We start from the raw sequence: 23,819 nt of genomic DNA, 5'->3' as shown, positions 1-23,819 counted from the left end.
ATGGTGATAGGTAGGCAGCAGGGTCTATACCCGGCCGGCCGGCAGGCATCAGGAGAGCTAAGGGATGACAGCTGCTCGCTTGTTTGTTTTTTGAATTTCCCTCTCCCACACCTCCTCCTGGCACTCCGTAGTAGTGCACATGGGAACAAAGAGGGGGGAGGGTTACAATAGGTGGGGTTATGCAGATTAAAAACGAGGGGCTCCCAGCTTGAACAAACAGCAGATCTGCAATTGTGAAGGTGTTTGCTTTGCTAAAATGTCCTCCTCAGGGCAATCTTTGGCTCCATCTCCCCAAAGGGTATCAGTGTTGGACCTTGGTGCGGCACAAGTCACAAACGATTTCTGGTTAATGCTTCTCTGCCTTTTGGCTAGAACCAAGTGTCAGTGTCAGGGCTTGGTGTGGTGGTGAAAGTGCAAAACCATATCTGGTTAACGCTGCTCGGCCCTTTGGCTGAAATCGTCGTCGTCGTCGCCGCTCAAGGTCAAGTGCAGTATCTGTTCTGATCAGTTTAATATTGGATACGTCTCCTATTTGGGGACCATACATTAAATGCATTTTTAGAACAGGGAGATGGGAAAGAGCTTGCTCTGTCCACTCCACGCATTGAGCCGTTATTGCGGTCTCTCCGGGAGGGAACGGTGCACTCCTTCTCTGATCTGGCTTCCAAATACTGATTGAATTGAAATCAGTGCACGTTGTGTTTTTACCCATTCTGTGAATTCTTTTCAGGGTCAAAGTTGCACATTTCAGATGCCAAATGCATTTTGCTTGAATTAATGTGACCAATTGCAACATTTTGCGTGCATTGCATTGTTTGCCCCTATGCAAGTCAAGCCTTGTATTGCGTTCAATATGAAATCTATCAATCAGTCAGTCAGTCTCTCTTTACTGGTTGCAACCGGCGTGTGAAGATGTGGACACGTATTTGGCCTTTGTTACATTGTTGCAAATAGACCATCTACAAAGTGAGGCCCCTTCCTTGCTATCAGTACTTAATGCTTTCATTGAAGTAACCCATGAGTAGTTCTGCCATACAGGCCACGTTTGTGACAGCATGATTTCTATTGTAAAACATTGTCTCCCTCTTGTGGACCGCTGACTTTTAAATTTGGTGTCTATGCATTTAAAGAAAGGACCAATTGTGCCTGTGCTGATCTTGAATACGCTGCCTATCTCCACCTGGGTGAGTATTCTCATGCTTTCTAGCAACCAGGTGCGCTGCCTGCATTAGATAGAATCTGGGCGCGGAACCCTCGCGTGTCACAATGGGCCCTTGGCCATGGTCTGGAACCCTCACGTGTCACAATGGGCTGGAACCCTCACGTGTCACAATGGGCCCTTGGCCTATAAAAAGCAGTGCGGTGGCAGTCCTCTTCAGTCTGCTGCTGGAACAGCGGCGGGCAGCATGGTGATAGGTAGGCAGCAGGGTGTATACCCGGCCGGCCGGCAGGCATCAGGAGAGCTAAGGGAAGACAGCTGCTGGCTTGTTTGTTTTTTGAATTTCCCTCTCCCACACCTCCTCCTGGCACTCGGTAGTAGTGCACATGGGAACAAAGAGGGGGGAGGGTTACAATAGGTGGGGTTATGCAGATTAAAAACGAGGGGCTCCCAGCTTGAACAAACAGCAGATCTGTAATTGTGAAGGCGTTTGCTTTGCTAAAATGTCCTCCTCAGGGCAATCTTTGGCTCCATCTCCCCAAAGGGTATCAGTGTTGGACCTTGGTGCGGCACAAGTCACAAACGATTTCTGGTTAATGCTTCTCGGCCTTTTGGCTAGAACCAAGTGTCAGTGTCAGGGCTTGGTGTGGTGGTGAAAGTGCAAAACCATATCTGGTTAACGCTGCTCGGCCCTTTGGCTGAAATCGTCGTCGTCGCCGCCGCCGCTCAAGGTCAAGTGCAGTATCTGTTCTGATCAGTTTAATATTGGATACGTCTCCTATTTGGGGACCATACATTAAATGCATTTTTAGAACAGGGAGATGGGAAAGAGCTTGCTCTGTCCACTCCACGCATTGAGCCGTTATTGCGGTCTCTCCGGGAGGGAACGGTGCACTCCTTCTCTGATCTGGCTTCCAAATACTGATTGAATTGAAATCAGTGCACGTTGTGTTTTAACCCATTCTGTGAATTCTTTTCAGGGTCAAAGTTGCACATTTCAGATGCCAAATGCATTTTGCTTGAATTAATGTGACCAATTGCAACATTTTGCGTGCATTGCATTGTTTGCCCCTATGCAAGTCAAGCCTTGTATTGCGTTCAATATGAAATCTATCAATCAATCAGTCAGTCTCTCTTTACTGGTTGCAACCGGCGTGTGAAGATGTGGACACGTATTTGGCCTTTGTTACATTGTTGCAAATAGACCATCTACAAAGTGAGGCCCCTTCCTTGCTATCAGTACTTAATGCTTTAATTGAAGTAACCCATGAGTAGTTCTGCCATACAGACCACGTTTGTGACAGCATGATTTCTATTGTAAAACATTGTCTCCCTCTTGTGGACCGCTGACTTTTAAATTTGGTGTCTATGCATTTAAAGAAAGGACCAATTGTGCCTGTGCTGATCTTGAATACGCTGCCTATCTCCACCTGGGTGAGTATTCTCATGCTTTCTAGCAACCAGGTGCGCTGCCTGCATTAGATAGAATCTGGGCGCGGAACCCTCGCGTGTCACAATGGGCCCTTGGCCATGGTCTGGAACCCTCACGTGTCACAATGGGCTGGAACCCTCACGTGTCACAATGGGCCCTTGGCCTATAAAAAGCAGTGCGGTGGCAGTCCTCTTCAGTCTGCTGCTGGAACAGCGGCGGGCAGCATGGTGATAGGTAGGCAGCAGGGTCTATACCCGGCCGGCCGGCCGGCAGGCATCAGGAGAGCTAAGGGAAGACAGCTGCTCGCTTGTTTGTTTTTTGAATTTCCCTCTCCCACACCTCCTCCTGGCACTCGGTAGTAGTGCACATGGGAACAAAGAGGGGGGAGGGTTACAATAGGTGGGGTTATGCAGATTAAAAACGAGGGGCTCCCAGCTTGAACAAACAGCAGATCTGTAATTGTGAAGGCGTTTGCTTTGCTAAAATGTCCTCCTCAGGGCAATCTTTGGCTCCATCTCCCCAAAGGGTATCAGTGTTGGACCTTGGTGCGGCACAAGTCACAAACGATTTCTGGTTAATGCTTCTCGGCCTTTTGGCTAGAACCAAGTGTCAGTGTCAGGGCTTGGTGTGGTGGTGAAAGTGCAAAACCATATCTGGTTAACGCTGCTCGGCCCTTTGGCTGAAATCGTCGTCGTCGCCGCCGCCGCTCAAGGTCAAGTGCAGTATCTGTTCTGATCAGTTTAATATTGGATACGTCTCCTATTTGGGGACCATACATTAAATGCATTTTTAGAACAGGGAGATGGGAAAACAGCTTGCTCTGTCCACTCCACGCATTGAGCCGTTATTGCGGTCTCTCCGGGAGGGAACGGTGCACTCCTTCTCGGATCCGGCTTCCAAATACTGATTGAATTGAAATCAGTGCACGTTGTGTTTTAACCCATTCTGTGAATTCTTTTCAGGGTCAAAGTTGCACATTTCAGATGCCAAATGCATTTTGCTTGAATTAATGTGACCAATTGCAACATTTTGCGTGCATTGCATTGTTTGCCCCTATGCAAGTCAAGCCTTGTATTGCGTTCAATATGAAATCTATCAATCAATCAGTCAGTCTCTCTTTACTGGTTGCAACCGGCGTGTGAAGATGTGGACACGTATTTGGCCTTTGTTACATTGTTGCAAATAGACCATCTACAAAGTGAGGCCCCTTCCTTGCTATCAGTACTTAATGCTTTAATTGAAGTAACCCATGAGTAGTTCTGCCATACAGACCACGTTTGTGACAGCATGATTTCTATTGTAAAACATTGTCTCCCTCTTGTGGACCGCTGACTTTTAAATTTGGTGTCTTTGCATTTAAAGAAAGGACCAATTGTGCCTGTGCTGATCTTGAATACGCTGCCTATCTCCACCTGGGTGAGTATTCTCATGCTTTCTAGCAACCAGGTGCGCTGCCTGCATTAGATAGAATCTGGGCGCGGAACCCTCGCGTGTCACAATGGGCCCTTGGCCATGGTCTGGAACCCTCACGTGTCACAATGGGCTGGAACCCTCACGTGTCACAATGGGCCCTTGGCCTATAAAAAGCAGTCCGGTGGCAGTCCTCTTCAGTCTGCTGCTGGAACAGCGGCGGGCAGCATGGTGATAGGTAGGCAGCAGGGTCTATACCCGGCCGGCCGGCAGGCATCAGGAGAGCTAAGGGATGACAGCTGCTCGTTTGTTTGTTTTTTGAATTTCCCTCTCCCACACCTCCTCCTGGCACTCCGTAGTAGTGCACATGGGAACAAAGAGGGGGGAGGGTTACAATAGGTGGGGTTATGCAGATTAAAAACGAGGGGCTCCCAGCTTGAACAAACAGCAGATCTGCAATTGTGAAGGTGTTTGCTTTGCTAAAATGTCCTCCTCAGGGCAATCTTTGGCTCCATCTCCCCAAAGGGTATCAGTGTTGGACCTTGGTGCGGCACAAGTCACAAACGATTTCTGGTTAATGCTTCTCTGCCTTTTGGCTAGAACCAAGTGTCAGTGTCAGGGCTTGGTGTGGTGGTGAAAGTGCAAAACCATATCTGGTTAACGCTGCTCGGCCCTTTGGCTGAAATCGTCGTCGTCGTCGCCGCTCAAGGTCAAGTGCAGTATCTGTTCTGATCAGTTTAATATTGGATACATCTCCTATTTGGGGACCATACATTAAATGCATTTTTAGAACAGGGAGATGGGAAAACAGCTTGCTCTGTCCACTCCACGCATTGAGCCGTTATTGCGGTCTCTCCGGGAGGGAACGGTGCACTCCTTCTCGGATCCGGCTTCCAAATACTGATTGAATTGAAATCAGTGCACGTTGTGTTTTAACCCATTCTGTGAATTCTTTTCAGGGTCAAAGTTGCACATTTCAGATGCCAAATGCATTTTGCTTGAATTAATGTGACCAATTGCAACATTTTGCGTGCATTGCATTGTTTGCCCCTATGCAAGTCAAGCCTTGTATTGCGTTCAATATGAAATCTATCAATCAATCAGTCAGTCTCTCTTTACTGGTTGCATCCGGCGTGTGAAGATGTGGACACGTATTTGGCCTTTGTTACATTGTTGCAAATAGACCATCTACAAAGTGAGGCCCCTTCCTTGCTATCAGTACTTAATGCTTTAATTGAAGTAACCCATGAGTAGTTCTGCCATACAGACCACGTTTGTGACAGCATGATTTCTATTGTAAAACATTGTCTCCCTCTTGTGGACCGCTGACTTTTAAATTTGGTGTCTTTGCATTTAAAGAAAGGACCAATTGTGCCTGTGCTGATCTTGAATACGCTGCCTATCTCCACCTGGGTGAGTATTCTCATGCTTTCTAGCAACCAGGTGCGCTGCCTGCATTAGATAGAATCTGGGCGCGGAACCCTCGCGTGTCACAATGGGCCCTTGGCCATGGTCTGGAACCCTCACGTGTCACAATGGGCTGGAACCCTCACGTGTCACAATGGGCCCTTGGCCTATAAAAAGCAGTGCGGTGGCAGTCCTCTTCAGTCTGCTGCTGGAACAGCGGCGGGCAGCATGGTGATAGGTAGGCAGCAGGGTCTATACCCGGCCGGCCGGCAGGCATCAGGAGAGCTAAGGGATGACAGCTGCTCGCTTGTTTGTTTTTTGAATTTCCCTCTCCCACACCTCCTCCTGGCACTCCGTAGTAGTGCACATGGGAACAAAGAGGGGGGAGGGTTACAATAGGTGGGGTTATGCAGATTAAAAACGAGGGGCTCCCAGCTTGAACAAACAGCAGATCTGTAGTTGTGAAGGCGTTTGCTTTGCTAAAATGTCCTCCTCAGGGCAATCTTTGGCTCCATCTCCCCAAAGGGTATCGGTGTTGGACCTTGGTGCGGCACAAGTCACAAACGATTTCTGGTTAATGCTTCTCGGCCTTTTGGCTAGAACCAAGTGTCAGTGTCAGGGCTTGGTGTGGTGGTGAAAGTGCAAAACCATATCTGGTTAATGCTGCTCGGCCCTTTGGCTGAAATCGTCGTCGTCGTCGCCGCCGCTCAAGGTCAAGTGCAGTATCTGTTCTGATCAGTTTAATATTGGATACATCTCCTATTTGGGGACCATACATTAAATGCATTTTTAGAACAGGGAGATGGGAAAACAGCTTGCTCTGTCCACTCCCCGCATTGAGCCGTTATTGCGGTCTCTCCGGGAGGGAACGGTGCACTCCTTCTCGGATCCGGCTTCCAAATACTGATTGAATTGAAATCAGTGCACGTTGTGTTTTAACCCATTCTGTGAATTCTTTTCAGGGTCAAAGTTGCACATTTCAGATGCCAAATGCATTTTGCTTGAATTAATGTGACCAATTGCAACATTTTGCGTGCATTGCATTGTTTGCCCCTATGCAAGTCAAGCCTTGTATTGCGTTCAATATGAAATCTATCAATCAATCAGTCAGTCTCTCTTTACTGGTTGCAACCGGCGTGTGAAGATGTGGACACGTATTTGGCCTTTGTTACATTGTTGCAAATAGACCATCTACAAAGTGAGGCCCCTTCCTTGCTATCAGTACTTAATGCTTTAATTGAAGTAACCCATGAGTAGTTCTGCCATACAGGCCACGTTTGTGACAGCATGATTTCTATTGTAAAACATTGTCTCCCTCTTGTGGACCGCTGACTTTTAAATTTGGTGTCTATGCATTTAAAGAAAGGACCAATTGTGCCTGTGCTGATCTTGAATACGCTGCCTATCTCCACCTGGGTGAGTATTCTCATGCTTTCTAGCAACCAGGTGCGCTGCCTGCATTAGATAGAATCTGGGCGCGGAACCCTCGCGTGTCACAATGGGCCCTTGGCCATGGTCTGGAACCCTCACGTGTCACAATGGGCTGGAACCCTCACGTGTCACAATGGGCCCTTGGCCTATAAAAAGCAGTCCGGTGGCAGTCCTCTTCAGTCTGCTGCTGGAACAGCGGCGGGCAGCATGGTGATAGGTAGGCAGCAGGGTCTATACCCGGCCGGCCGGCAGGCATCAGGAGAGCTAAGGGATGACAGCTGCTCGCTTGTTTGTTTTTTGAATTTCCCTCTCCCACACCTCCTCCTGGCACTCCGTAGTAGTGCACATGGGAACAAAGAGGGGGGAGGGTTACAATAGGTGGGGTTATGCAGATTAAAAACGAGGGGCTCCCAGCTTGAACAAACAGCAGATCTGCAATTGTGAAGGTGTTTGCTTTGCTAAAATGTCCTCCTCAGGGCAATCTTTGGCTCCATCTCCCCAAAGGGTATCAGTGTTGGACCTTGGTGCGGCACAAGTCACAAACGATTTCTGGTTAATGCTTCTCTGCCTTTTGGCTAGAACCAAGTGTCAGTGTCAGGGCTTGGTGTGGTGGTGAAAGTGCAAAACCATATCTGGTTAACGCTGCTCGGCCCTTTGGCTGAAATCGTCGTCGTCGTCGCCGCTCAAGGTCAAGTGCAGTATCTGTTCTGATCAGTTTAATATTGGATACGTCTCCTATTTGGGGACCATACATTAAATGCATTTTTAGAACAGGGAGATGGGAAAGAGCTTGCTCTGTCCACTCCACGCATTGAGCCGTTATTGCGGTCTCTCCGGGAGGGAACGGTGCACTCCTTCTCTGATCTGGCTTCCAAATACTGATTGAATTGAAATCAGTGCACGTTGTGTTTTTACCCATTCTGTGAATTCTTTTCAGGGTCAAAGTTGCACATTTCAGATGCCAAATGCATTTTGCTTGAATTAATGTGACCAATTGCAACATTTTGCGTGCATTGCATTGTTTGCCCCTATGCAAGTCAAGCCTTGTATTGCGTTCAATATGAAATCTATCAATCAGTCAGTCAGTCTCTCTTTACTGGTTGCAACCGGCGTGTGAAGATGTGGACACGTATTTGGCCTTTGTTACATTGTTGCAAATAGACCATCTACAAAGTGAGGCCCCTTCCTTGCTATCAGTACTTAATGCTTTCATTGAAGTAACCCATGAGTAGTTCTGCCATACAGGCCACGTTTGTGACAGCATGATTTCTATTGTAAAACATTGTCTCCCTCTTGTGGACCGCTGACTTTTAAATTTGGTGTCTATGCATTTAAAGAAAGGACCAATTGTGCCTGTGCTGATCTTGAATACGCTGCCTATCTCCACCTGGGTGAGTATTCTCATGCTTTCTAGCAACCAGGTGCGCTGCCTGCATTAGATAGAATCTGGGCGCGGAACCCTCGCGTGTCACAATGGGCCCTTGGCCATGGTCTGGAACCCTCACGTGTCACAATGGGCTGGAACCCTCACGTGTCACAATGGGCCCTTGGCCTATAAAAAGCAGTGCGGTGGCAGTCCTCTTCAGTCTGCTGCTGGAACAGCGGCGGGCAGCATGGTGATAGGTAGGCAGCAGGGTGTATACCCGGCCGGCCGGCAGGCATCAGGAGAGCTAAGGGAAGACAGCTGCTGGCTTGTTTGTTTTTTGAATTTCCCTCTCCCACACCTCCTCCTGGCACTCGGTAGTAGTGCACATGGGAACAAAGAGGGGGGAGGGTTACAATAGGTGGGGTTATGCAGATTAAAAACGAGGGGCTCCCAGCTTGAACAAACAGCAGATCTGTAATTGTGAAGGCGTTTGCTTTGCTAAAATGTCCTCCTCAGGGCAATCTTTGGCTCCATCTCCCCAAAGGGTATCAGTGTTGGACCTTGGTGCGGCACAAGTCACAAACGATTTCTGGTTAATGCTTCTCGGCCTTTTGGCTAGAACCAAGTGTCAGTGTCAGGGCTTGGTGTGGTGGTGAAAGTGCAAAACCATATCTGGTTAACGCTGCTCGGCCCTTTGGCTGAAATCGTCGTCGTCGCCGCTCAAGGTCAAGTGCAGTATCTGTTCTGATCAGTTTAATATTGGATACGTCTCCTATTTGGGGACCATACATTAAATGCATTTTTAGAACAGGGAGATGGGAAAGAGCTTGCTCTGTCCACTCCACGCATTGAGCCGTTATTGCGGTCTCTCCGGGAGGGAACGGTGCACTCCTTCTCTGATCTGGCTTCCAAATACTGATTGAATTGAAATCAGTGCACGTTGTGTTTTAACCCATTCTGTGAATTCTTTTCAGGGTCAAAGTTGCACATTTCAGATGCCAAATGCATTTTGCTTGAATTAATGTGACCAATTGCAACATTTTGCGTGCATTGCATTGTTTGCCCCTATGCAAGTCAAGCCTTGTATTGCGTTCAATATGAAATCTATCAATCAATCAGTCAGTCTCTCTTTACTGGTTGCAACCGGCGTGTGAAGATGTGGACACGTATTTGGCCTTTGTTACATTGTTGCAAATAGACCATCTACAAAGTGAGGCCCCTTCCTTGCTATCAGTACTTAATGCTTTAATTGAAGTAACCCATGAGTAGTTCTGCCATACAGACCACGTTTGTGACAGCATGATTTCTATTGTAAAACATTGTCTCCCTCTTGTGGACCGCTGACTTTTAAATTTGGTGTCTATGCATTTAAAGAAAGGACCAATTGTGCCTGTGCTGATCTTGAATACGCTGCCTATCTCCACCTGGGTGAGTATTCTCATGCTTTCTAGCAACCAGGTGCGCTGCCTGCATTAGATAGAATCTGGGCGCGGAACCCTCGCGTGTCACAATGGGCCCTTGGCCATGGTCTGGAACCCTCACGTGTCACAATGGGCTGGAACCCTCACGTGTCACAATGGGCCCTTGGCCTATAAAAAGCAGTGCGGTGGCAGTCCTCTTCAGTCTGCTGCTGGAACAGCGGCGGGCAGCATGGTGATAGGTAGGCAGCAGGGTCTATACCCGGCCGGCCGGCCGGCAGGCATCAGGAGAGCTAAGGGAAGACAGCTGCTCGCTTGTTTGTTTTTTGAATTTCCCTCTCCCACACCTCCTCCTGGCACTCGGTAGTAGTGCACATGGGAACAAAGAGGGGGGAGGGTTACAATAGGTGGGGTTATGCAGATTAAAAACGAGGGGCTCCCAGCTTGAACAAACAGCAGATCTGTAATTGTGAAGGCGTTTGCTTTGCTAAAATGTCCTCCTCAGGGCAATCTTTGGCTCCATCTCCCCAAAGGGTATCAGTGTTGGACCTTGGTGCGGCACAAGTCACAAACGATTTCTGGTTAATGCTTCTCGGCCTTTTGGCTAGAACCAAGTGTCAGTGTCAGGGCTTGGTGTGGTGGTGAAAGTGCAAAACCATATCTGGTTAACGCTGCTCGGCCCTTTGGCTGAAATCGTCGTCGTCGCCGCCGCCGCTCAAGGTCAAGTGCAGTATCTGTTCTGATCAGTTTAATATTGGATACGTCTCCTATTTGGGGACCATACATTAAATGCATTTTTAGAACAGGGAGATGGGAAAACAGCTTGCTCTGTCCACTCCACGCATTGAGCCGTTATTGCGGTCTCTCCGGGAGGGAACGGTGCACTCCTTCTCGGATCCGGCTTCCAAATACTGATTGAATTGAAATCAGTGCACGTTGTGTTTTAACCCATTCTGTGAATTCTTTTCAGGGTCAAAGTTGCACATTTCAGATGCCAAATGCATTTTGCTTGAATTAATGTGACCAATTGCAACATTTTGCGTGCATTGCATTGTTTGCCCCTATGCAAGTCAAGCCTTGTATTGCGTTCAATATGAAATCTATCAATCAATCAGTCAGTCTCTCTTTACTGGTTGCAACCGGCGTGTGAAGATGTGGACACGTATTTGGCCTTTGTTACATTGTTGCAAATAGACCATCTACAAAGTGAGGCCCCTTCCTTGCTATCAGTACTTAATGCTTTAATTGAAGTAACCCATGAGTAGTTCTGCCATACAGACCACGTTTGTGACAGCATGATTTCTATTGTAAAACATTGTCTCCCTCTTGTGGACCGCTGACTTTTAAATTTGGTGTCTTTGCATTTAAAGAAAGGACCAATTGTGCCTGTGCTGATCTTGAATACGCTGCCTATCTCCACCTGGGTGAGTATTCTCATGCTTTCTAGCAACCAGGTGCGCTGCCTGCATTAGATAGAATCTGGGCGCGGAACCCTCGCGTGTCACAATGGGCCCTTGGCCATGGTCTGGAACCCTCACGTGTCACAATGGGCTGGAACCCTCACGTGTCACAATGGGCCCTTGGCCTATAAAAAGCAGTCCGGTGGCAGTCCTCTTCAGTCTGCTGCTGGAACAGCGGCGGGCAGCATGGTGATAGGTAGGCAGCAGGGTCTATACCCGGCCGGCCGGCAGGCATCAGGAGAGCTAAGGGATGACAGCTGCTCGTTTGTTTGTTTTTTGAATTTCCCTCTCCCACACCTCCTCCTGGCACTCCGTAGTAGTGCACATGGGAACAAAGAGGGGGGAGGGTTACAATAGGTGGGGTTATGCAGATTAAAAACGAGGGGCTCCCAGCTTGAACAAACAGCAGATCTGCAATTGTGAAGGTGTTTGCTTTGCTAAAATGTCCTCCTCAGGGCAATCTTTGGCTCCATCTCCCCAAAGGGTATCAGTGTTGGACCTTGGTGCGGCACAAGTCACAAACGATTTCTGGTTAATGCTTCTCTGCCTTTTGGCTAGAACCAAGTGTCAGTGTCAGGGCTTGGTGTGGTGGTGAAAGTGCAAAACCATATCTGGTTAACGCTGCTCGGCCCTTTGGCTGAAATCGTCGTCGTCGTCGCCGCTCAAGGTCAAGTGCAGTATCTGTTCTGATCAGTTTAATATTGGATACATCTCCTATTTGGGGACCATACATTAAATGCATTTTTAGAACAGGGAGATGGGAAAACAGCTTGCTCTGTCCACTCCACGCATTGAGCCGTTATTGCGGTCTCTCCGGGAGGGAACGGTGCACTCCTTCTCGGATCCGGCTTCCAAATACTGATTGAATTGAAATCAGTGCACGTTGTGTTTTAACCCATTCTGTGAATTCTTTTCAGGGTCAAAGTTGCACATTTCAGATGCCAAATGCATTTTGCTTGAATTAATGTGACCAATTGCAACATTTTGCGTGCATTGCATTGTTTGCCCCTATGCAAGTCAAGCCTTGTATTGCGTTCAATATGAAATCTATCAATCAATCAGTCAGTCTCTCTTTACTGGTTGCATCCGGCGTGTGAAGATGTGGACACGTATTTGGCCTTTGTTACATTGTTGCAAATAGACCATCTACAAAGTGAGGCCCCTTCCTTGCTATCAGTACTTAATGCTTTAATTGAAGTAACCCATGAGTAGTTCTGCCATACAGACCACGTTTGTGACAGCATGATTTCTATTGTAAAACATTGTCTCCCTCTTGTGGACCGCTGACTTTTAAATTTGGTGTCTTTGCATTTAAAGAAAGGACCAATTGTGCCTGTGCTGATCTTGAATACGCTGCCTATCTCCACCTGGGTGAGTATTCTCATGCTTTCTAGCAACCAGGTGCGCTGCCTGCATTAGATAGAATCTGGGCGCGGAACCCTCGCGTGTCACAATGGGCCCTTGGCCATGGTCTGGAACCCTCACGTGTCACAATGGGCTGGAACCCTCACGTGTCACAATGGGCCCTTGGCCTATAAAAAGCAGTGCGGTGGCAGTCCTCTTCAGTCTGCTGCTGGAACAGCGGCGGGCAGCATGGTGATAGGTAGGCAGCAGGGTCTATACCCGGCCGGCCGGCAGGCATCAGGAGAGCTAAGGGATGACAGCTGCTCGCTTGTTTGTTTTTTGAATTTCCCTCTCCCACACCTCCTCCTGGCACTCCGTAGTAGTGCACATGGGAACAAAGAGGGGGGAGGGTTACAATAGGTGGGGTTATGCAGATTAAAAACGAGGGGCTCCCAGCTTGAACAAACAGCAGATCTGTAGTTGTGAAGGCGTTTGCTTTGCTAAAATGTCCTCCTCAGGGCAATCTTTGGCTCCATCTCCCCAAAGGGTATCGGTGTTGGACCTTGGTGCGGCACAAGTCACAAACGATTTCTGGTTAATGCTTCTCGGCCTTTTGGCTAGAACCAAGTGTCAGTGTCAGGGCTTGGTGTGGTGGTGAAAGTGCAAAACCATATCTGGTTAATGCTGCTCGGCCCTTTGGCTGAAATCGTCGTCGTCGTCGCCGCCGCTCAAGGTCAAGTGCAGTATCTGTTCTGATCAGTTTAATATTGGATACATCTCCTATTTGGGGACCATACATTAAATGCATTTTTAGAACAGGGAGATGGGAAAACAGCTTGCTCTGTCCACTCCCCGCATTGAGCCGTTATTGCGGTCTCTCCGGGAGGGAACGGTGCACTCCTTCTCGGATCCGGCTTCCAAATACTGATTGAATTGAAATCAGTGCACGTTGTGTTTTAACCCATTCTGTGAATTCTTTTCAGGGTCAAAGTTGCACATTTCAGATGCCAAATGCATTTTGCTTGAATTAATGTGACCAATTGCAACATTTTGCGTGCATTGCATTGTTTGCCCCTATGCAAGTCAAGCCTTGTATTGCGTTCAATATGAAATCTATCAATCAATCAGTCAGTCTCTCTTTACTGGTTGCAACCGGCGTGTGAAGATGTGGACACGTATTTGGCCTTTGTTACATTGTTGCAAATAGACCATCTACAAAGTGAGGCCCCTTCCTTGCTATCAGTACTTAATGCTTTAATTGAAGTAACCCATGAGTAGTTCTGCCATACAGGCCACGTTTGTGACAGCATGATTTCTATTGTAAAACATTGTCTCCCTCTTGTGGACCGCTGACTTTTAAATTTGGTGTCTATGCATTTAAAGAAAGGACCAATTGTGCCTGTGCTGATCTTGAATACGCTGCCTATCTCCACCTGGGTGAGTATTCTCATGCTTTCTAGCAACCAGGTGCGCTGCCTGCATTAGATAGAATCTGGGCGCGGAACCCTCGCGTGTCACAATGGGCCCTTGGCCATGGTCTGGAACCCTCACGTGTCACAATGGGCTGGAACCCTCACGTGTCACAATGGGCCCTTGGCCTATAAAAAGCAGTCCGGTGGCAGTCCTCTTCAGTCTGCTGCTGGAACAGCGGCGGGCAGCATGGTGATAGGTAGGCAGCAGGGTCTATACCCGGCCGGCCGGCAGGCATCAGGAGAGCTAAGGGATGACAGCTGCTGGCTTGTTTGTTTTTTGAATTTCCCTCTCCCACACCTCCTCCTGGCACTCCGTAGTAGTGCACATGGGAACAAAGAGGGGGGAGGGTTACAATAGGTGGGGTTATGCAGATTAAAAACGAGGGGCTCCCAGCTTGAACAAACAGCAGATCTGCAATTGTGAAGGTGTTTGCTTTGCTAAAATGTCCTCCTCAGGGCAATCTTTGGCTCCATCTCCCCAAAGGGTATCAGTGTTGGACCTTGGTGCGGCACAAGTCACAAACGATTTCTGGTTAATGCTTCTCTGCCTTTTGGCTAGAACCAAGTGTCAGTGTCAGGGCTTGGTGTGGTGGTGAAAGTGCAAAACCATATCTGGTTAACGCTGCTCGGCCCTTTGGCTGAAATCGTCGTCGTCGTCGCCGCTCAAGGTCAAGTGCAGTATCTGTTCTGATCAGTTTAATATTGGATACGTCTCCTATTTGGGGACCATACATTAAATGCATTTTTAGAACAGGGAGATGGGAAAGAGCTTGCTCTGTCCACTCCACGCATTGAGCCGTTATTGCGGTCTCTCCGGGAGGGAACGGTGCACTCCTTCTCTGATCTGGCTTCCAAATACTGATTGAATTGAAATCAGTGCACGTTGTGTTTTTACCCATTCTGTGAATTCTTTTCAGGGTCAAAGTTGCACATTTCAGATGCCAAATGCATTTTGCTTGAATTAATGTGACCAATTGCAACATTTTGCGTGCATTGCATTGTTTGCCCCTATGCAAGTCAAGCCTTGTATTGCGTTCAATATGAAATCTATCAATCAGTCAGTCAGTCTCTCTTTACTGGTTGCAACCGGCGTGTGAAGATGTGGACACGTATTTGGCCTTTGTTACATTGTTGCAAATAGACCATCTACAAAGTGAGGCCCCTTCCTTGCTATCAGTACTTAATGCTTTCATTGAAGTAACCCATGAGTAGTTCTGCCATACAGGCCACGTTTGTGACAGCATGATTTCTATTGTAAAACATTGTCTCCCTCTTGTGGACCGCTGACTTTTAAATTTGGTGTCTATGCATTTAAAGAAAGGACCAATTGTGCCTGTGCTGATCTTGAATACGCTGCCTATCTCCACCTGGGTGAGTATTCTCATGCTTTCTAGCAACCAGGTGCGCTGCCTGCATTAGATAGAATCTGGGCGCGGAACCCTCGCGTGTCACAATGGGCCCTTGGCCATGGTCTGGAACCCTCACGTGTCACAATGGGCTGGAACCCTCACGTGTCACAATGGGCCCTTGGCCTATAAAAAGCAGTGCGGTGGCAGTCCTCTTCAGTCTGCTGCTGGAACAGCGGCGGGCAGCATGGTGATAGGTAGGCAGCAGGGTCTATACCCGGCCGGCCGGCCGGCAGGCATCAGGAGAGCTAAGGGAAGACAGCTGCTCGCTTGTTTGTTTTTTGAATTTCCCTCTCCCACACCTCCTCCTGGCACTCGGTAGTAGTGCACATGGGAACAAAGAGGGGGGAGGGTTACAATAGGTGGGGTTATGCAGATTAAAAACGAGGGGCTCCCAGCTTGAACAAACAGCAGATCTGTAATTGTGAAGGCGTTTGCTTTGCTAAAATGTCCTCCTCAGGGCAATCTTTGGCTCCATCTCCCCAAAGGGTATCAGTGTTGGACCTTGGTGCGGCACAAGTCACAAACGATTTCTGGTTAATGCTTCTCGGCCTTTTGGCTAGAACCAAGTGTCAGTGTCAGGGCTTGGTGTGGTGGTGAAAGTGCAAAACCATATCTGGTTAACGCTGCTCGGCCCTTTGGCTGAAATCGTCGTCGTCGCCGCCGCCGCTCAAGGTCAAGTGCAGTATCTGTTCTGATCAGTTTAATATTGGATACGTCTCCTATTTGGGGACCATACATTAAATGCATTTTTAGAACAGGGAGATGGGAAAACAGCTTGCTCTGTCCACTCCACGCATTGAGCCGTTATTGCGGTCTCTCCGGGAGGGAACGGTGCACTCCTTCTCTGATCTGGCTTCCAAATACTGATTGAATTGAAATCAGTGCACGTTGTGTTTTAACCCATTCTGTGAATTCTTTTCAGGGTCAAAGTTGCACATTTCAGATGCCAAATGCATTTTGCTTGAATTAATGTGACCAATTGCAACATTTTGCGTGCATTGCATTGTTTGCCCCTATGCAAGTCAAGCCTTGTATTGCGTTCAATATGAAATCTATCAATCAATCAGTCAGTCTCTCTTTACTGGTTGCAACCGGCGTGTGAAGATGTGGACACGTATTTGGCCTTTGTTACATTGTTGCAAATAGACCATCTACAAAGTGAGGCCCCTTCCTTGCTATCAGTACTTAATGCTTTAATTGAAGTAACCCATGAGTAGTTCTGCCATACAGGCCACGTTTGTGACAGCATGATTTCTATTGTAAAACATTGTCTCCCTCTTGTGGACCGCTGACTTTTAAATTTGGTGTCTATGCATTTAAAGAAAGGACCAATTGTGCCTGTGCTGATCTTGAATACGCTGCCTATCTCCACCTGGGTGAGTATTCTCATGCTTTCTAGCAACCAGGTGCGCTGCCTGCATTAGATAGAATCTGGGCGCGGAAGCCTCGCGTGTCACAATGGGCCCTTGGCCATGGTCTGGAACCCTCACGTGTCACAATGGGCTGGAACCCTCACGTGTCACAATGGGCCCTTGGCCTATAAAAAGCAGTGCGGTGGCAGTCCTCTTCAGTCTGCTGCTGGAACAGCGGCGGGCAGCATGGTGATAGGTAGGCAGCAGGGTGTATACCCGGCCGGCCGGCAGGCATCAGGAGAGCTAAAAGAAGACAGCTGCTCGCTTGTTTGTTTTTTGAATTTCCCTCTCCCACACCTCCTCCTGGCACTCGGTAGTAGTGCACATGGGAACAAAGAGGGGGGAGGGTTACAATAGGTGGGGTTATGCAGATTAAAAACGAGGGGCTCCCAGCTTGAACAAACAGCAGATCTGTAATTGTGAAGGCGTTTGCTTTGCTAAAATGTCCTCCTCAGGGCAATCTTTGGCTCCATCTCCCCAAAGGGTATCAGTGTTGGACCTTGGTGCGGCACAAGTCACAAACGATTTCTGGTTAATGCTTCTCGGCCTTTTGGCTAGAACCAAGTGTCAGTGTCAGGGCTTGGTGTGGTGGTGAAAGTGCAAAACCATATCTGGTTAACGCTGCTCGGCCCTTTGGCTGAAATCGTCGTCGTCGCCGCCGCCGCTCAAGGTCAAGTGCAGTATCTGTTCTGATCAGTTTAATATTGGATACGTCTCCTATTTGGGGACCATACATTAAATGCATTTTTAGAACAGGGAGATGGGAAAGAGCTTGCTCTGTCCACTCCACGCATTGAGCCGTTATTGCGGTCTCTCCGGGAGGGAACGGTGCACTCCTTCTCTGATCTGGCTTCCAAATACTGATTGAATTGAAATCAGTGCACGTTGTGTTTTAACCCATTCTGTGAATTCTTTTCAGGGTCAAAGTTGCACATTTCAGATGCCAAATGCATTTTGCTTGAATTAATGTGACCAATTGCAACATTTTGCGTGCATTGCATTGTTTGCCCCTATGCAAGTCAAGCCTTGTATTGCGTTCAATATGAAATCTATCAATCAATCAGTCAGTCTCTCTTTACTGGTTGCAACCGGCGTGTGAAGATGTGGACACGTATTTGGCCTTTGTTACATTGTTGCAAATAGACCATCTATAAAGTGAGGCTCCTTCCTTGCTATCAGTACTTAATGCTTTAATTGAAGTAACCCATGAGTAGTTCTGCCATACAGGCCACGTTTGTGACAGCATGATTTCTATTGTAAAACATTGTCTCCCTCTTGTGGACCGCTGACTTTTAAATTTGGTGTCTATGCATTTAAAGAAAGGACCAATTGTGCCTGTGCTGATCTTGAATACGCTGCCTATCTCCACCTGGGTGAGTATTCTCATGCTTTCTAGCAACCAGGTGCGCTGCCTGCATTAGATAGAATCTGGGCGCGGAAGCCTCGCGTGTCACAATGGGCCCTTGGCCATGGTCTGGAACCCTCACGTGTCACAATGGGCTGGAACCCTCACGTGTCACAATGGGCCCTTGGCCTATAAAAAGCAGTGCGGTGGCAGTCCTCTTCAGTCTGCTGCTGGAACAGCGGCGGGCAGCATGGTGATAGGTAGGCAGCAGGGTCTATACCCGGCCGGCCGGCCGGCAGGCATCAGGAGAGCTAAGGGAAGACAGCTGCTCGCTTGTTTGTTTTTTGAATTTCCCTCTCCCACACCTCCTCCTGGCACTCCGTAGTAGTGCACATGGGAACAAAGAGGGGGGAGGGTTACAATAGGTGGGGTTATGCAGATTAAAAACGAGGGGCTCCCAGCTTGAACAAACAGCAGATCTGTAATTGTGAAGGCGTTTGCTTTGCTAAAATGTCCTCCTCAGGGCAATCTTTGGCTCCATCTCCCCAAAGGGTATCAGTGTTGGACCTTGGTGCGGCACAAGTCACAAACGATTTCTGGTTAATGCTTCTCGGCCTTTTGACTAGAACCAAGTGTCAGTGTCAGGGCTTGGTGTGGTGGTGAAAGTGCAAAACCATATCTGGTTAACGCTGCTCGGCCCTTTGGCTGAAATCGTCGTCGTCGCCGCCGCCGCTCAAGGTCAAGTGCAGTATCTGTTCTGATCAGTTTAATATTGGATACGTCTCCTATTTGGGGACCATACATTAAATGCATTTTTAGAACAGGGAGATGGGAAAGAGCTTGCTCTGTCCACTCCACGCATTGAGCCGTTATTGCGGTCTCTCCGGGAGGGAACGGTGCACTCCTTCTCTGATCTGGCTTCCAAATACTGATTGAATTGAAATCAGTGCACGTTGTGTTTTAACCCATTCTGTGAATTCTTTTCAGGGTCAAAGTTGCACATTTCAGATGCCAAATGCATTTTGCTTGAATTAATGTGACCAATTGCAACATTTTGCGTGCATTGCATTGTTTGCCCCTATGCAAGTCAAGCCTTGTATTGCGTTCAATATGAAATCTATCAATCAATCAGTCAGTCTCTCTTTACTGGTTGCAACCGGCGTGTGAAGATGTGGACACGTATTTGGCCTTTGTTACATTGTTGCAAATAGACCATCTACAAAGTGAGGCCCCTTCCTTGCTATCAGTACTTAATGCTTTAATTGAAGTAACCCATGAGTAGTTCTGCCATACAGGCCACGTTTGTGACAGCATGATTTCTATTGTAAAACATTGTCTCCCTCTTGTGGACCGCTGACTTTTAAATTTGGTGTCTATGCATTTAAAGAAAGGACCAATTGTGCCTGTGCTGATCTTGAATACGCTGCCTATCTCCACCTGGGTGAGTATTCTCATGCTTTCTAGCAACCAGGTGCGCTGCCTGCATTAGATAGAATCTGGGCGCGGAAGCCTCGCGTGTCACAATGGGCCCTTGGCCATGGTCTGGAACCCTCACGTGTCACAATGGGCTGGAACCCTCACGTGTCACAATGGGCCCTTGGCCTATAAAAAGCAGTGCGGTGGCAGTCCTCTTCAGTCTGCTGCTGGAACAGCGGCGGGCAGCATGGTGATAGGTAGGCAGCAGGGTGTATACCCGGCCGGCCGGCAGGCATCAGGAGAGCTAAGGGAAGACAGCTGCTCGCTTGTTTGTTTTTTGAATTTCCCTCTCCCACACCTCCTCCTGGCACTCGGTAGTAGTGCACATGGGAACAAAGAGGGGGGAGGGTTACAATAGGTGGGGTTATGCAGATTAAAAACGAGGGGCTCCCAGCTTGAACAAACAGCAGATCTGTAATTGTGAAGGCGTTTGCTTTGCTAAAATGTCCTCCTCAGGGCAATCTTTGGCTCCATCTCCCCAAAGGGTATCAGTGTTGGACCTTGGTGCGGCACAAGTCACAAACGATTTCTGGTTAATGCTTCTCGGCCTTTTGGCTAGAACCAAGTGTCAGTGTCAGGGCTTGGTGTGGTGGTGAAAGTGCAAAACCATATCTGGTTAACGCTGCTCGGCCCTTTGGCTGAAATCGTCGTCGTCGCCGCCGCCGCTCAAGGTCAAGTGCAGTATCTGTTCTGATCAGTTTAATATTGGATACGTCTCCTATTTGGGGACCATACATTAAATGCATTTTTAGAACAGGGAGATGGGAAAGAGCTTGCTCTGTCCACTCCACGCATTGAGCCGTTATTGCGGTCTCTCCGGGAGGGAACGGTGCACTCCTTCTCGGATCTGGCTTCCAAATACTGATTGAATTGAAATCAGTGCACGTTGTGTTTTAACCCATTCTGTGAATTCTTTTCAGGGTCAAAGTTGCACATTTCAGATGCCAAATGCATTTTGCTTGAATTAATGTGACCAATTGCAACATTTTGCGTGCATTGCATTGTTTGCCCCTATGCAAGTCAAGCCTTGTATTGCGTTCAATATGAAATCTATCAATCAGTCAGTCAGTCTTTCTTTACTGGTTGCAACCGGCGTGTGAAGATGTGGACACGTATTTGGCCTTTGTTACATTGTTGCAAATAGACCATCTACAAAGTGAGGCCCCTTCCTTGCTATCAGTACTTAATGCTTTAATTGAAGTAACCCATGAGTAGTTCTGCCATACAGACCACGTTTGTGACAGCATGATTTCTATTGTAAAACATTGTCTCCCTCTTGTGGACCGCTGACTTTTAAATTTGGTGTCTTTGCATTTAAAGAAAGGACCAATTGTGCCTGTGCTGATCTTGAATACGCTGCCTATCTCCACCTGGGTGAGTATTCTCATGCTTTCTAGCAACCAGGTGCGCTGCCTGCATTAGATAGAATCTGGGCGCGGAACCCTCGCGTGTCACAATGGGCCCTTGGCCATGGTCTGGAACCCTCACGTGTCACAATGGGCTGGAACCCTCACGTGTCACAATGGGCCCTTGGCCTATAAAAAGCAGTGCGGTGGCAGTCCTCTTCAGTCTGCTGCTGGAACAGCGGCGGGCAGCATGGTGATAGGTAGGCAGCAGGGTCTATACCCGGCCGGCCAGCAGGCATCAGGAGAGCTAAGGGAAGACAGCTGCTGGCTTGTTTGTTTTTTGAATTTCCCTCTCCCACACCTCCTCCTGGCACTCGGTAGTAGTGCACATGGGAACAAAGAGGGGGGAGGGTTACAATAGGTGGGGTTATGCAGATTAAAAACGAGGGGCTCCCAGCTTGAACAAACAGCAGATCTGTTATTGTGAAGGCGTCCGCTTTGCTAAAATGTCCTCCTCAGGGCAATCTTTGGCTCCATCTCCCCAAAGGGTATCGGTGTTGGACCTTGGTGCGGCACAAGTCACAAACGATTTCTGGTTAATGCTTCTCGGCCTTTTGGCTAGAACCAAGTGTCAGTGTCAGGGCTTGGTGTGGTGGTGAAAGTACAAAACCATATCTGGTTAACGCTGCTCGGCCTTTTGGCTGAAATCGTCGTCGTCGCCGCCGCCGCCGCTCAAGGTCAAGTGCAGTATCTGTTCTGATCAGTTTAATATTGGATACGTCTCCTATTTGGGGACCATACATTATATGCATTTTTAGAACAGGGAGATGGGAAAGAGCTTGCTCTGTCCACTCCACGCATTGAGCCGTTATTGCGGTCTCTCCGGGAGGGAACGGTGCACTCCTTCTCGGATCTGGCTTCCAAATACTGATTGAATTGAAATCAGTGCACGTTGTGTTTTAACCCATTCTGTGAATTCTTTTCAGGGTCAAAGTTGCACATTTCAGATGCCAAATGCATTTTGCTTGAATTAATGTGACCAATTGCAACATTTTGCGTGCATTGCATTGTTTGCCCCTATGCAAGTCAAGCCTTGTATTGCGTTCAATATGAAATCTATCAATCAGTCAGTCAGTCTTTCTTTACTGGTTGCAACCGGCGTGTGAAGATGTGGACACGTATTTGGCCTTTGTTACATTGTTGCAAATAGACCATCTACAAAGTGAGGCCCCTTCCTTGCTATCAGTACTTAATGCTTTAATTGAAGTAACCCATGAGTAGTTCTGCCATACAGACCACGTTTGTGACAGCATGATTTCTATTGTAAAACATTGTCTCCCTCTTGTGGACCGCTGACTTTTAAATTTGGTGTCTTTGCATTTAAAGAAAGGACCAATTGTGCCTGTGCTGATCTTGAATACGCTGCCTATCTCCACCTGGGTGAGTATTCTCATGCTTTCTAGCAACCAGGTGCGCTGCCTGCATTAGATAGAATCTGGGCGCGGAACCCTCGCGTGTCACAATGGGCCCTTGGCCATGGTCTGGAACCCTCACGTGTCACAATGGGCTGGAACCCTCACGTGTCACAATGGGCCCTTGGCCTATAAAAAGCAGTGCGGTGGCAGTCCTCTTCAGTCTGCTGCTGGAACAGCGGCGGGCAGCATGGTGATAGGTAGGCAGCAGGGTCTATACCCGGCCGGCCAGCAGGCATCAGGAGAGCTAAGGGAAGACAGCTGCTGGCTTGTTTGTTTTTTGAATTTCCCTCTCCCACACCTCCTCCTGGCACTCGGTAGTAGTGCACATGGGAACAAAGAGGGGGGAGGGTTACAATAGGTGGGGTTATGCAGATTAAAAACGAGGGGCTCCCAGCTTGAACAAACAGCAGATCTGTTATTGTGAAGGCGTCCGCTTTGCTAAAATGTCCTCCTCAGGGCAATCTTTGGCTCCATCTCCCCAAAGGGTATCGGTGTTGGACCTTGGTGCGGCACAAGTCACAAACGATTTCTGGTTAATGCTTCTCGGCCTTTTGGCTAGAACCAAGTGTCAGTGTCAGGGCTTGGTGTGGTGGTGAAAGTACAAAACCATATCTGGTTAACGCTGCTCGGCCTTTTGGCTGAAATCGTCGTCGTCGTCGCCGCCGCCGCTCAAGGTCAAGTGCAGTATCTGTTCTGATCAGTTTAATATTGGATACGTCTCCTATTTGGGGACCATACATTATATGCATTTTTAGAACAGGGAGATGGGAAAGAGCTTGCTCTGTCCACTCCACGCATTGAGCCGTTATTGCGGTCTCTCCGGGAGGGAACGGTGCACTCCTTCTCGGATCTGGCTTCCAAATACTGATTGAATTGAAATCAGTGCACGTTGTGTTTTAACCCATTCTGTGAATTCTTTTCAGGGTCAAAGTTGCACATTTCAGATGCCAAATGCATTTTGCTTGAATTAATGTGACCAATTGCAACATTTTGCGTGCATTGCATTGTTTGCCCCTATGCAAGTCAAGCCTTGTATTGCGTTCAATATGAAATCTATCAATCAGTCAGTCAGTCTTTCTTTACTGGTTGCAACCGGCGTGTGAAGATGTGGACACGTATTTGGCCTTTGTTACATTGTTGCAAATAGACCATCTACAAAGTGAGGCCCCTTCCTTGCTATCAGTACTTAATGCTTTAATTGAAGTAACCCATGAGTAGTTCTGCCATACAGACCACGTTTGTGACAGCATGATTTCTATTGTAAAACATTGTCTCCCTCTTGTGGACCGCTGACTTTTAAATTTGGTGTCTTTGCATTTAAAGAAAGGACCAATTGTGCCTGTGCTGATCTTGAATACGCTGCCTATCTCCACCTGGGTGAGTATTCTCATGCTTTCTAGCAACCAGGTGCGCTGCCTGCATTAGATAGAATCTGGGCGCGGAACCCTCGCGTGTCA

At 48.1% G+C, this 23,819-nt stretch overlaps 17 pseudogenes; all 17 read left to right on the top strand.

Annotated features, from left to right (window-relative positions):
• Nucleotides 1–431: 431 nt before the first annotated feature.
• LOC138668212 (U2 spliceosomal RNA) lies at nt 432–650 on the top strand (annotated as a pseudogene).
• A 1,187-nt stretch (nt 651–1,837) lies between these two features.
• Nucleotides 1,838–2,059, top strand: LOC138668227 (U2 spliceosomal RNA; annotated as a pseudogene).
• A 1,191-nt stretch (nt 2,060–3,250) lies between these two features.
• Nucleotides 3,251–3,473, top strand: LOC138668236 (U2 spliceosomal RNA; annotated as a pseudogene).
• A 1,187-nt stretch (nt 3,474–4,660) lies between these two features.
• LOC138668242 (U2 spliceosomal RNA) lies at nt 4,661–4,880 on the top strand (annotated as a pseudogene).
• A 1,187-nt stretch (nt 4,881–6,067) lies between these two features.
• Nucleotides 6,068–6,290, top strand: LOC138668269 (U2 spliceosomal RNA; annotated as a pseudogene).
• Nucleotides 6,291–7,477: 1,187 nt separating this feature from the next.
• On the top strand, nt 7,478–7,696 carry LOC138668211 (U2 spliceosomal RNA; annotated as a pseudogene).
• A 1,187-nt stretch (nt 7,697–8,883) lies between these two features.
• LOC138668204 (U2 spliceosomal RNA) lies at nt 8,884–9,099 on the top strand (annotated as a pseudogene).
• Nucleotides 9,100–10,290: 1,191 nt separating this feature from the next.
• Nucleotides 10,291–10,513, top strand: LOC138668235 (U2 spliceosomal RNA; annotated as a pseudogene).
• Nucleotides 10,514–11,700: 1,187 nt separating this feature from the next.
• On the top strand, nt 11,701–11,920 carry LOC138668241 (U2 spliceosomal RNA; annotated as a pseudogene).
• A 1,187-nt stretch (nt 11,921–13,107) lies between these two features.
• On the top strand, nt 13,108–13,330 carry LOC138668268 (U2 spliceosomal RNA; annotated as a pseudogene).
• A 1,187-nt stretch (nt 13,331–14,517) lies between these two features.
• On the top strand, nt 14,518–14,736 carry LOC138668210 (U2 spliceosomal RNA; annotated as a pseudogene).
• A 1,191-nt stretch (nt 14,737–15,927) lies between these two features.
• Nucleotides 15,928–16,150, top strand: LOC138668234 (U2 spliceosomal RNA; annotated as a pseudogene).
• Nucleotides 16,151–17,337: 1,187 nt separating this feature from the next.
• Nucleotides 17,338–17,559, top strand: LOC138668226 (U2 spliceosomal RNA; annotated as a pseudogene).
• Nucleotides 17,560–18,750: 1,191 nt separating this feature from the next.
• Nucleotides 18,751–18,972, top strand: LOC138668225 (U2 spliceosomal RNA; annotated as a pseudogene).
• A 1,187-nt stretch (nt 18,973–20,159) lies between these two features.
• Nucleotides 20,160–20,381, top strand: LOC138668224 (U2 spliceosomal RNA; annotated as a pseudogene).
• A 1,187-nt stretch (nt 20,382–21,568) lies between these two features.
• On the top strand, nt 21,569–21,793 carry LOC138668228 (U2 spliceosomal RNA; annotated as a pseudogene).
• A 1,187-nt stretch (nt 21,794–22,980) lies between these two features.
• LOC138668229 (U2 spliceosomal RNA) lies at nt 22,981–23,205 on the top strand (annotated as a pseudogene).
• Nucleotides 23,206–23,819: the final 614 nt, after the last annotated feature.

Source organism: Ranitomeya imitator, chromosome 2 (assembly GCF_032444005.1).
Source record: "Ranitomeya imitator isolate aRanImi1 chromosome 2, aRanImi1.pri, whole genome shotgun sequence".
Taxonomy (NCBI): Eukaryota; Metazoa; Chordata; class Amphibia; order Anura; family Dendrobatidae; genus Ranitomeya; species Ranitomeya imitator.
The sequence above is the reverse complement of the archived record's forward strand: the minus strand, read 5'-3'. Positions and strand labels throughout refer to the sequence as shown.